Here is a 12169-nt window from a genome sequence, read left to right as displayed (position 1 = left end):
GACATACCTAAATATATTTCATAACTTGTCTCTTTGAAACGACAATTTTGAATTTCGCGTTAAGGGAATATCGCGTAACAGCAGTTACTAGTTTCAAGAATACATTTCTATATATTAAAATGAACATAGATGCCAACGTTTCTCTAATAGTAATTTTAATAAGATTATCGAATTCGACCTAAAATTACGGCTAGAAACTTGGATCACTTTGAAACTTGGGGAAATAAGTTAGTTTCAAAATAAATGACATGGAAATACTCTAGAGGTTTAAAATAATATTACAGCAAAAATTACGTATCTTTTAAAGACATTCATATGGCTTTTACGATACTTGTGCATGCAATAATTTTAACCTCTTCCCAAAATTAAATTGAAATATGGTCACTTTATGGTGGAATTTCCTATCTGTTCTTGTTCGATAACAAAAGTAATATAACGTTATAAGTATGACAAATGTTAAAAACTAAACCATTTTGTTAAAAGTAAAAATTTCAGAGAAGCCAATATTAGACCTTAAATGAAAGGCATAGTTTAAAAAATTAAACCAGCCGCCATTTTGTTTCAAGTGACAATCTCGCACGCGCACAAATATGGGATTATCTAAACTGCCCTTAACCTCAGCGCATCTGACTCTGAACTGCTCAAAATAGTAGAATTCTTGCTATAAAATCCTACTACATCCTAAAACTGTATGAAACATAATTTATTCTATTAATTTCATTTCTGAACTAAATTCAATGTTATAAACGTCAGTACACCTGAACAGTTGTAACTACTAAATTGCTCTTAATGTCAGCGCGTGTTACTATAAACTGCTCATAACAGTAGAATTCCTACTATAAAATCCTACCACATCCTAAAACTGTATGAAACATTATTTATTATATTCATTTCTGAACTAAATTCAATGTTATAAACGTCAGTACATCTAAACAGTTATAACTACATTGCAGAATTTTTGAATTTTCAAAAGTTAATGTCATACTTATTGTAAGGATGTTACTAAAGACGATATGCTGAATAATTTTGAATTTGGAACAGGGACGGTTTAAGAGAGAGTGTGTAGAGTTTGTTGAGAGGACTATTAATACCGTGATTGTTATGTTAAGTGAAATTAATTAAATTTTGCTCTATTGGGTTATTAGGGCGTAGCTCGGCGGAGTCATACTATATGGTGTTAATTGATTAATACAGTACAGTGCAAATGAACAGGACGTATTCAAGCCTCGGTCATTTAAAGCCGGGAGAATGGAGACAATAGGAGCTTCGTACTAGTCATTTATATTAAAGGGTATTAGACTTTAGTCAATTAGAAGATGTCGTTAACTTAAGACTTCCTGAGATGATTAAATTTCAAAATCAATCTTATACGACGATTGACGAACAGATATCTTAAAACGGACACCATCAATGAATTCGTCTCGTTTCGGGCTTTAAAATGAGTACAAACAACACGGGGTTTAGGTAGGTTTATATTTCCGCCAATCAAAATCATGGCCCGGGGTCATATTTCAGCCAATGATAATCGAGTATTTTAAAACATAGGCTTGTGGGTACTCTAATGAAAGCTGGTAACGCGAGCTATTTAAATATGGCGTTATCGGGGGTTAAATTACAACCAATCAGAAACGACGGTCGTAATTCAACCAGTAACAATAGAGAATTGTTTTAAACATTCTAGTAGCAATCTAATGAAAGCCCATAATGAGAAATACTTAAATATGTCATTTTACGGATTAAACTTTAACCAATCAGAAACGAGTGTCATATTTCAACTACCCAATAACAATCAACCTATTTTAAACATAACCTTGTATTTATAGAAATTAAAAGCCCATAATGAGCTCTACTTAAATACATCATTACTAGAAACTAAATTTCTACCTGAACCATCAGAAAATAGAATCATAAAAATAAACCTCTTATTATTCACAATAATAATTAACAAATAAATGAACTGATAATTAAAACTATAAAGAGCCGAAATAAGGTCGGAATACAGTATTACACATATATCCCAGATGTCGTAGGTATACCAGAAAGGTCAAACGCCGTATCGAAATGCGATAAGAATTAACTACAACTAAGACTTATTTTGGTATCGCCCCTAGAGGTCTCCATTTACCGATAACCCCCCCCCCCCCTCGCCTCTGTTCCTTCCAATATTGGCGCCAACGAAACTATCTTACACCTTCGAAAGAAAAACAATAATTTAGTTTGATGGATTACCGTTTTCTTGATTGGGCAGAATTGGGTCGAAGACTACGCGACGTCATGTGTCTTCTTATCTATATTACTTGGAGGAGAAAGATGTGAGATGGAGTAGCAACATGTTATTGGAACCTCGCGCACGCCTCTAAGTTACATTTCCAGTGTAGGGATTGTTATGTGCTGCCACCTAGCGCCATTTAAAAATACTAAGCTAGTTCTGGCGAATTAGTTTCTAATTTTAAGACACAGGGGGGCGTTGAAGACGATTTAGTACCACGTACGACCCCTACCAAAACGGATTCAAAACTGAGGATGCTGGGAGGACTTCGTTGATTGTCGCTCCGTAGATGGCGTTACTTACAGAGGCTACATACGTAATAGGTATTATTTAGAATTCTACTCCATCTCACAGTCTCTCCTCCAAGTTTATACTATACTATACGTTACTTTTTCCACTAATACTTAAGCCTAAATGTTGTAGCGGACAGAAAAGGCACACTTTAATATTGCGCCGTCTACAGTCTAGACCGAAAACAAATACAAAATGTAATGTAATGATTTCTCTATGGGGTCCTTCTGATGTTTAGCAGCAGGCCTATTTCATCAAGGTTCTGGTTTGGTACTACTTTTAATTTTATCAAAAGTTCCTGACCGTCTAAAGTAATTTTCCCTGATTAATTTTAACTTCCAGTTAAAGTAGGAAAGTCAGACATAATTATTTGGTCTCTAAAAATTACTAAAAATTAATTAATTACCGAACAAATTTGGAATTCCGTGACTTTTATGGCCATTTCAAAATTCCCTAAGACTATTTTTCAAAATCATGTACTTTTCCAGGCATCGTAGCAACCCTGTTTTGTTAAATTTCCCGGAAATTTGTTTTATTCATAAGTGGTGTTTGGATGTATTAAGATTTAAGTGGATTTATTTTCGCGGAAGTAAAGTGCATTAGTAATGCTATTTTTTTCAAAAGATTATATATATTTATATGTAAATTTGAATTTTGTGGGCTTTAAGAACTATTTAAATAAGAATATTACGGAATACTTAGATTAAGCTTTGAAAAACCCTTTAAAATAAAACAAATTTCGTGAAAATCGGTCCATAAATAAGAAAGTTACGTTCATCTTTCAAATTTTGAAAAACGTATGACGTCATCATTCAATTTTCAAATTGTAAAATTTTTGAAAAATAGTCGTAACTTTCTTAATAATGGTCCGATTTAGACGTAATTGATTTCAAATTAAAGGTCTAATCAAGCTCTACACGAATCAACTATAATATATCACATATTCCTAAACCATAAAGCATAGAATTCAAGTTAAACTTAATTACTTAAAAGAACATTAACGCAAACTAAAATTAAATGTTTTAGGGGTATTCCATAAATAGTATGAACCCTGCTGAACGTCAATATCGCTTTCTCGCATCTTCAAACACTCAAACAATTCGGTAAAACTCAAAAATCTGCAGAAACATTTCACGCCAATCTGAACTTTGAAACAGCCTCCTTAGGGAGTGTTCGGCCATCCATTAGAAAACCTATAGATGCATTAGCGTAAAACTGACGAAAAGCCCAAAATTAAACGAACCATAGGTAAAGCTTGCATTAACAGTTCAACACTTTAAACGGCGTCGACGAGAAAACGTTGATTGGCTCATTTTTAATCACGTGATTTAGGTCAAGAAAATGACTTTTGCCAGCGCCAGATGCTGACACTCGTGGTTAGCGACTCCCGCTTAAATTCAACCGGAATTTGCCACACGCGATAAAGCTAAAACTAATGGGATTAAATACCTTACATTCGGAAAGTCAAGACTGGCATTAACAATATTGCAAATTGCGTATGAAACCAAAAGGCTTGAAATCACCTCGTTTGCTAAGTGTTACTATTACGTTTACCGTGTGAGGTTCGTCTCACCTGGATTATTCAATATGCGCGCAGGAAAGTATATAAAATTGAAGTTATTAAATTATATCCCAGGTTAGTCATACTGATGCAGTTAATTGTAATTATAATTAATTACAATTAACTTTTAATTATTATTTTTTTTAAATTGGGGGTTTGATTTTAAATAGAGTAAAGGTTTGTAGTAATATTATTTAAAAAATAAATTTACACATGAAAATGTACTTAATACTTCAAACAAAAATCCGTTCAATTAGAAGTCAATTAAACCGAAATAATAATAAAACCAACGCCATTTTTCGCTTCACAAACTTTCACACACGTTACACTTAAAATTCTTCCCACAATACCTCGCGAAAACCATTCCTTCTAACTTTAAGTGAAACGAAACAAATTAACAAACCTAAAATGTTTGTATAGATAACTAGATAGACGATACAGCAGTAATGAAACGTATCTATGACGTGGAACTCTCTGATTGGTTTAACAGGCGTCTAGACAAGCATTTAGGCGCGTGGAAGCGATGATAGACACTATATATATCTCCTCTAGTTGCCTGCCTACCTCCTAAAGTCCCATGCATGCCTGGACCACCCAACCATCCACGGACCACCGTACTAAACTCGAAGCAGTTTGGGCCTTGGCTCTGTCGAAACGCATGCACTGAGGGGCCATCGTTATGAATGCTAATTGGTGACAATTGGGCGCGAAACCCGCCTTTCCCTACAACCCCCCCCCCCACCTTGGCAACGTTCTCAACCATTTCCGAGACGATAATGTTAAGCCAAGCGTTAGATTTTAACGTCCCAAGTTTGACGCAAAGAGTTACCTATAGTACTGGAGTAGAAGCTTTCACTGAATTCCTTGCACGGATTCTAACAGAACCTTTAAGTTTAGTTGGTATTTTGTTTGCGGTTGAATCTGATTGGTATGTATTTCGTATATTGGCTAATTTGGCCACGTTATAACAAATTAACCAACCGGAAGTGGATAGGGGTAACCGTTTTCTATTCAATTACACTATTTTCTATGGTTTTAAGGTCCCGAAGACCAGGATTTTTCTGTATTTACATTTGAAGTGTAACATTTTTGCAAAAATGTCTGAAGCAACCGAAATTTACCTAACCATTCATATTTTTTGTTCAATATATTTAATAATAGGCGTTAAGTAAATTGGTTTTAAAAACTTACGGATCGTGTTTGTTGGTCTCCGTTTACGTTATGAACTTTGCAGATATCCTGTTGATTGTTTTTCAAGACGAAATTCACCGTTTCTTAATCTAGAAATAAATAAAATTTTATTGTTAAAAACTTTGCAAAAAAAGAGCAAATTGATGGTAATTTATACGACATTTCAAAAAAGTTATTTTTCAACTCGAGAGCCGTTGAACCTACGTCAAAGTACTTGGTACCATTAAAAAGAGGACAACTCAATTCACGCTATCAAGTACAACCGTTAAAATGTCTTCACCTCGAGCTCAGTTTAACGAAGACCCAAGTAAATTATACCATTGAATTAGCACAATTCAATCCATACCAAAACCTTAAAATAATCACAGCCAAGCTTATCATTTAAACAACCAGAGAATTCTGACCTCAAACATTTAATCTGTGCATTATGACCCCAAGCTGACCCCTGTGGTAGTCTAAAAATGATACAATTGTACATACAAAGACGCTCTTGTATATACCAACTAACAAAGAAACGAACGTACGTACAAACGAGGCTCGCTTTGTATTGTATGTACAATAATCCTCAAAACCGTGGCCTACATTATAGAAAACTAAGTTGAAATTTCATATGAGGTTCCTGAATTATAAAAGAGCCTGTACGCATACATAGCATTTCGTCTCAAATGGAGGTATAGCTGACGAGTACGGGTTGTCTATTCAGACTGAAGATGGTACAGGGTGTTCTTCCATAAACGACTCAGGGTAATTATAGGACCAAAGTATGGGTACATGAGTGGGATGCGTGGATGGTTAGTTCTATGGGAAATCAACTGAATTTTGAGTGAATCGATGAAATGTTAAATGTAACTTCAATTTATGAGCAGCCCTTAGATTTTGATCGAGCCCCCACCAAGGGATGCATGCACCCTCTAACCCACAAGTTATAAATGAACATTGTTAAGATCGAGTGTTTATGATTGGATGACTCCTGAAATTTAATAAGTAAGAAACTGAACAGGCAATTATTGCTAATTTAATTAATAAAAAATGTCTTAGTGGACAAAGGCTAGAGAAAGTAAGAGATAAGTGAAGAAAATGGAATGACTGAAGTACCAGATATTAAACTATTTCAGTTTAAAAACATGATTATAAAATGGCCATAAAAATTACACACATTTTCGTTCACGCTTCATTCAAACAAGATACCTTTTGAAGTTCACCTAGCTCCCCTTGAAACAAACATGCCCACCCTAACACAAGTTACGAATGAACCATCCCACTCATGGTACACCCTTTTTGAAACACCCTGTATGTAAGACAGCGTCCTCTTAAAGGAGAATCAAGTTATATATACAGCGCCGAGATCGAGTCGTCGTTCCTGTCGGGTTCTATGCCTAATTAGATTAAACATTTAAATTAGTATCTCCTAGACTCGAGCCTTCTACGAAATGCAGACGCCGGAAAATCTATCGGTGGTAACAAGTAACAAGCCACAATAGTTTCGTCTGAATTTGAATAATACCACCCCCTTACCCTTTCTCCTTGAAATTCTTCAGTCTCGAGTCTTGAGTCATTACCTAACCTAGTGTCTCTTTGGTCCGTCGTTTTAAAGACGAACTATACTAGGCCTAACTTTGTTATTTGAATTCAGCATTTCTGAATGAGTTTGAAATTTTTTACAAAACGGCTATATAGGTGACCGCAACCGACCTCTCTTCTCGAACAAGACGCGTCATAGATACAATTGTTTAACATGTGTTTAGAATAATTTGGAATAATTAACTATGGTTTTAAGATTATCAAAATGCTCTGGATGACTTTTAAAGTTAGCCAAAGTAGTTTTAAGATTAATAAAAATGCTTTAGAGTTTAGATGAATCAAGAAGTGATATCTAGTTTATTAGGGAGAAGGTATAAATTCGCCACAACCATAAGTCAATAATAACTAACATTCCCTGAAAATTTCCCGACCCTCTTTATTCCATTTTTTAAATTCCCTGACCTTACTCAGACTTTCCCTGACCCCTGACCCTTCACAATCCTGCTGCGTTCCCAACACCCAAAACCCAGTCCACAATAACAGTGTCTATTCACTCCAAATTGTCATCAACTACAACAATAGCAATAAAACCATTAACCACCAAAACCATGATTCATTCAATCAATTAAACTAAAAGACAAAACGCAACTAAAACTAAAACTTTGCATAGTTTGTTTAAGGAAACCGAGGGGGTAAATCATGGGAAAGCGTTCCGTTCCTGTTGTTAGCATTCTCCTTGAGTTGGGAGTTCTATAAGAGGCTGCTGCAGGGGAGGGGGTTTTCTATATTGGTCTATATAAGCAGACAGGCGGGTCTCGGCTGTCTAATGCGCCCTAATCCATTATGCTAATCCGTATTAAATCCTCTTAACGCTACCGTTTTAATCCGTCCACGAAAATCTTTCTCTTCACAGGGACGGTGTTCGGGCAAATACAGGGTGTTACTGATAAGGCTAGAGATGCGAGTAAATCGGTAATTTACGCGGTATTTGGTAAATTACCGGTAATTTACAGACAATACTTTACCGGTAATTTACCAAATACCGCGTAAATTACCGATTTATATCTCACCATAATTTTAAAATGGTAATTTATCGGTAAATTTACCGGTAAATTACCGCGGTAATAAGCACGTGAAAGTATAAAATACCACAAATTACGGTAATTTTTGTTATTCCAAAATTTAATCGGTAATTTTTCGGTAAATTACCATTTTTAAAAATTACGGTAATTTCACATCTCTAGATAAGGCACACTTTTACACATTTAACTTCAGCTGGATAAAGGTTCAATAACATTCTCAAATTGAAGGCTGCACATGTGTTATTACATTTCAATGTTATTGGGGGACAATCAATGTTTGGGACCCCTATCTCCGTCACTAAATGCACCTTAACCCCATGATCAATGTCACTTTCCAATCAGTTTGATGCTAAGAACGTGCACTTTAAATTATGGCAAACTTATCAAAAACACCCTGTACACGTGCAATACGTCTCACTGTAATTCTAGCAAATTTGAGGCGTACCCAACTAATGGGCAACAATGTAGAATGAGTACCCACTACCCTCCCCTCGATCCCCAAAACTAGACACTTTGCGTGAATTCAAATTGATCGCCTGAGATTTAGAGACCAAGGCCTATATGCCTATATTTAATTTTTATGTATTTTTCGATAGAAAATTTCTGTAGGTTTTGGGATTATGATTCTTATTGAAGGAATTTATTGAAATCTTAGTTTTCGATTCGGGAAAGATAACAAACGCAAGGAGTTTAAAGAACCAATAGGGGGTGAGGAGAGTGTTTTCTAAAATTTGTAAGCACAAAAATATAATATACAATGTGTTTCTGATAAATCTACATGTATAAATTAAATCTGGGGATGTTCTTTGGAAAATTGATTTTGAGTTGAAAATGTATGTAACTTCTATCTCTATCTCAATTTTGACACTGTATTCGAGTTAAGATTGGAATATCAGTATTTTACGAATGGCCCCCTAAATTTAATTAATAATAATTTAACTTAATTAAGGGGTCATCCCTAAAACACTAAAAATCTCTAATAAATACAACAGTTAAAAATTATTTCACTAAATAAATAAAAAATAAAATATAAAAAAAATTTAATAATATAAATAAAAAATAAAATATAAAAAAAAATTTAATAATATAAAAAAACGTAAGATTATTTTAGGAACCGCCTCTCATAATTTTGATCTAATTTCCGACAATTTTTTCCTTGGTTCCTCTCTAGGGAGCACTTCCAGAGGAAGTACTGTCGCAAAGAAATATAATAAAAGAAAATTGTTTTTATATCTTTTAGGTTTTTTCTTCCGTTTTTTATTTCCTACTTCCAACTCATTAGAATTTTTTTTATATAAAGTCTAAATTACTTCAGGGACCAATTCGCTGGCTACATTCAAAGATGGTGACGTTATTTTTGTAGTAGCGGGAATACATACAACTAATAGGAATAATTGCGTACCCATTTTAATTGAATTGAAGTCCTACACTCGGTGGTTAATTAATTTTGGCAGGACCAAGTTCCTTCTAGGTCCCATTTAGTCTAAACTTACTAAGCCCAAATTTGACAGCAGCGCCTCACTCACCAGGCGTATGTCGCTTTACCCTGAATCTATGACCTCCCTACTTCAATCACTTCAAAATTACAAGCTACAGTTTCTAAGTTACCAGTACAAACTTATGGACTTAGACATACGATTTTAACTTAGCCATTCAAAAATTTTACTTTCCACTCATGCAATGATTAAGTATATCCATGGTCCAGACGAGGAGGTAACCATGGCAACCAACAATCATAACGTGAACCTCACTCAATTTGATTCTCCCTTCTCTTTTTGAAGACATCGTCACCCCAGGAGTTTTATCCATCCCTCAAGATAAAGAAAGACCGCTCGGCCACGCAGCATTCCCCCTTGACCAACGGCTAAGAATTTATCACTCCTGTCCATCCCCTAGCTGCCCAAGTTACAAAGGCCCACACTGTACCTACCTACCCTGGACAAGGAAGTATAGGGAGGGAAATTCCAGTAGGCTTCTAGTTCATCATTCTATCAAGTCTGGACATCAATGTGGGAGACCAGAAAAGCAAAGAAGGGGCCAAGACTGACCTGACTGACCATAGAACTCTCTCCCAATCCCCAACTGGTCATTTTATAAAAGAATCCTCAATGTTTGTTTGTACCGGCTTAGCGAAAGCTTTATCTAAAGTTTTCACAATCAGAAGTTCAATCATTTGAAGTATTTACCAAAATTAGTCCATGCATATCTCCATTGGTAGACCATCATGAATGTTCTGGTGACACGTTCTACTCAGTTTGACGCCCCCAAAGTACACATGAACCCTTTAATTAATCACAAACTTATCGGAAACGCTTTGAAATTAACCCACATAAATCTCTTTTCAATCCTTTTTTATCAATATTTAACTTAAAAAGGAGATTATCTTTGCCTAACCTCTCCAAGAAGCATTAGCCGTTACATTATAAACCCTATTTCCGCTAGTGTATGGTCGAACACACCTAATGCAAGCCACCGACGAAGAAAAAGTACCCTAAAAATTCAAAAAAAAACCAGCGAGAAAAACTCTCAAATTTCTCCAAAGGTTGCAAACCCAGAACCGATAAAATTTAAAGGTCCCCTTTTTATTCCTGTATAGAGCTAGCCTAGAACACTAACAGCCAGGGTCTTTGGGACCCGGCAGCCAGCCAGGGAAGGGTGGGGTTCAAAGGAGGGTAAGGGGCAGGACATAGCTTTGACGGTGTTAGGTGTAGCCTATAGGGGGACATAGTACCACGCCAAAAAGGTTTTCAAAGGCAAATTTTAAACTGGTGTTTTAAATTCAAGAGGGTCCTGTTTTATCTTTTTGCTTCTGGTTCGGCTAGCTGACATGGCCCTTTTTTTCTTGGTGCAAAAGTCTCTTATAAAGTATAACCTGCCTCGGTTAAGGTCTCTTTTTAAGAGAGAGGTTAAGTTAATTTTAAATGGATGGACAATGGTCAGAACAGTAAGAAGACATAAAGATAATTGGAATCTTTGTGCAGCCATTTTCTTTCCCCTAAGTATCTAGGCGGGTTTTGTGGGAGGAGCTACAGAGTTATCATTATGTATGACGAATTTTACCCTTAGCGATTTAATAATATATCTCGCCTACGCCTTGCACCTTTCGTGTGCATAGGAAGTCGCTTTGCTACAAGCCAATGATACAGTAGTTAAAACGTCTGAAGGTGTGACGTATAGTAAGCTCTCAATCCCGGTATACCCACAAAACCCGAAATCATAGAAATTAACAAGGAAGATATGGCTACACAATTCCTAGTAGCTATTTATTCCCCCAACGTATCTAGGCTGGGTTTGTGGGAGGAGCCTAGTTCTCAAGCCCGGCCCACAAAACCCGAAATCATAGAAATTAACAAGGGAGATATGGCTACACAATTCCTAGTAGCCATTTATTTCCCCAACGTATCTAGGCTGGGTTTGTGGGAGGAGCCTAGTTCTCAAGCCCGGCCCACAAAACCCGAAATAATAGAAATTAACAAGGGAGATATGGCTACACAATTCCTAGTAGCCATTCTATTTCCCCAATATAATATCTAGGCTGGGTTTGTGGGAGGAACCTAGTTCTCAAGCCCGGTATACCCACAAAACCCGAAATCATAGAAATTAACAAGGGAGATATATAACTACACAATTCCTAGTAGCTGTATGTATTCCGCATAATAATAATAATTAAATAAATAAAAATTTATAATAACTGTAACAAACAACGAAAATTCCACATAAGCTAAGAAATATTTAAAACTTTGAAATATATTCCATGGCATGGCATGAAAAGGATAAATGTGGTATGGTTGGTTTGTAGATCGAGCAAAGGCCTATATATAGCATAGTATGTCATAGAATAATGCGAAATTTACATAAAAACGTGGCGTTGAAATATTAGAAATATCTTAAAGTGTGTGAGTGCGGTTTACGTTATAGAGGCAGAGACAGAATGCCGTTTTGCGTTGGACTCATTTTTTAAAGTTTCTCAGAACAGTCGACACTTGGATATAAAAAGGGAAAATATATTGAATGGCATTCCGAGTGCAGACGCCACTCGCCAGACATTGAATAATAGTTTTCGCGCCAAAAAGAGAGATCGGTGGTCACATATCTATATAACTTTTCTTTAGCCGGACATTTTGAGGCTAAAATGTATATATTTATATAAATATATTATAATTTTTTTTTTAAATATGCATTCACAAAGTCAAGAAAATTTTGAATATTAATCATGTCTTATACATGTTGTTCCAATTTTAAATAGGGTGGGAT

General features: G+C 35.6%; 1 protein-coding gene across 2 annotated transcripts in view; it reads right to left on the bottom strand.

Annotated features, from left to right (window-relative positions):
- The window catches only part of LOC149618316 (uncharacterized), a 109106-nt gene that overhangs the window by 51335 nt on the left and 45602 nt on the right, over positions 1-12169 (bottom strand). For both annotated transcript variants that reach the window (XM_089855549.1, XM_089855548.1), the window contains exon 3: positions 5313-5401. The gene's annotated coding sequence lies outside the window, so the exon portion shown is untranslated. The remainder of the gene's footprint in view (positions 1-5312; positions 5402-12169) is intronic.

This window comes from Phalangium opilio, unplaced genomic scaffold, assembly GCF_054372755.1.
Source record: "Phalangium opilio isolate 3A_F unplaced genomic scaffold, DU_Popi_V2 ptg000209l_1, whole genome shotgun sequence".
Taxonomy (NCBI): Eukaryota; Metazoa; Arthropoda; class Arachnida; order Opiliones; family Phalangiidae; genus Phalangium; species Phalangium opilio.
Note: the sequence above shows the minus strand (reverse complement) of the source record. Positions and strands in the feature narration are given on the sequence as shown.